This window comes from Astatotilapia calliptera, chromosome 16, assembly GCF_964374335.1.
Source record: "Astatotilapia calliptera chromosome 16, fAstCal68.1, whole genome shotgun sequence".
Lineage (NCBI taxonomy): Eukaryota > Metazoa > Chordata > Actinopteri > Cichliformes > Cichlidae > Astatotilapia > Astatotilapia calliptera.
The window spans coordinates 5,347,416-5,349,170 of record NC_137437.1 but is presented as its reverse complement, the minus strand read 5'-3'; positions in this window follow the sequence as shown (position 1 = coordinate 5,349,170).

Here is a 1,755-nt window from a genome sequence, read left to right as displayed (position 1 = left end):
CAATTTCCTTTTTGGGAGATATTTTGAAAGCCAAATGATGTCCTAACATGTTGGGCAATCTTTGGGAGGAGAGCGTGCTGTTCGTGTGATTCACACATACACTGATCTCTTCCACGCCAATTACTGTGGAGCACCTTTTTAGTTCTTGTTAAAACAATCTTTATTTTAAGTGCAATTGTTGTTGTTGTGTGTGATTTTTTTTTTCCGTTTTCTGTCACATTAAGTGGTTCCAGCAGCCTGAGTGCGTCTGTCTCCCACATTTCTGCGTGTTATGACGGTCACACTGAGCCCTCTTGTGGCTGCACGGGGAGTCAGCCTGACACAACGTCGAGCTTTAGCCGTGAAATGTGTTTCAACTTATGCTAAACTTTGATTTTAATGGTCCTGCTGCACTTTGAGCGCTTTTTTAGCCTGTTTCTGGGGAGAGGATGAATCGAGAACTTTCTGTGTGGACTGCGTGTTTCTCTCTGTGTCTGTGTGCTCTCCCCTGTTACAGTACAAAGTCAGTCAGGCAGTTAGATGTTGGTGTGGCGGTGTTTGATTGTCTATATCTGCCCTTTACTGGATGTATGTGAAACAGGGCAAACAAGGATGTGGTTTTAAAATTAGGTGACTGTTTCCATGGCCTTGTTTTTATAGGCCTCTGTGGTACTCAGAACCACAGAACTGTTTAAAGCTTCTTGTGCTCTGCAGATGAATCACATTTATTCTCTGGAAATTCACACTGTAGAAAATGAGGCACTCTTACATTTGTGGAATAGGGACACTGCCTGCACTGTACACAAGGGCTCGTTATGGAAGCCTTTTTCTGCCAATGAAAAAATACTAGGCATCAAAATGTCAAATTAGGGACTTCAAAATTTCAATTTACTAGCTAAAACTTAGGGGTTAAGTAAAAATTGTGAGACACCTAACAAGGAATTGTGAGCTAATAACCCCAAATATTATGGTTGGAATTTTTTTAAAATGGTGAAAACAAGTTTCCGTAGATCCCACTCGAAAACCTTTTCCTGTGAAATGTTTGGGTCTGTTTGCCCACTGCTCTGTGTCACATCCTGCCGAACGATGACGGGTTTGCAGGGTCTCTCATGTGGAGGATGATGTGGACAGCAGGACAGATATTACATCAGAGTCAGCTCACCTTGGTAATAGAATAGAATAAACCTTTATTATCCCACAAATAAGAAAATTTGGTGGTTACACAGATCTTATAGCAAGAGGGATATAAAATATAAATGCAAGACACAAAGTGGTCCTATACACATAAGCAACTGAAGTTCGTATGCATGTACAGTGAACAAACAAGCTGATGAGTAAGATAACCAAAAAATTGTTAAACTGTGTTACAGAGTCTGACAGCTGTTGGTAAGAATGACCTGTTGGTAGCGCTCCTTCCTACACCGTGGGTGTAAACGTCTACTGTCGAACGAGCTGCTCAGTGCTCGTACAGTCTCATGCAGGGGGTGGGAGGGGCTGTCCATGATGGATGTTAGCTTAGACAACATCCTCTCCTCCCCAACCTGCTCAGTGGACTTCATTAACCCAGCAAATGTCCAAGTGTTCAGTGATAATTTTCATAACACATGTAACGATGGCCCTGTAATATCAATTCCTTTTCAGGTGTGACTACACATATAAGAAAGATTGTCTCACTACCACCTATGAAAACCTTAACTTATAGCAACAAAACATCATGACTGGTACATTGCACTAAGTCAAACATTCAGGTCACCTTGAAGATTTTCTCAAACCACT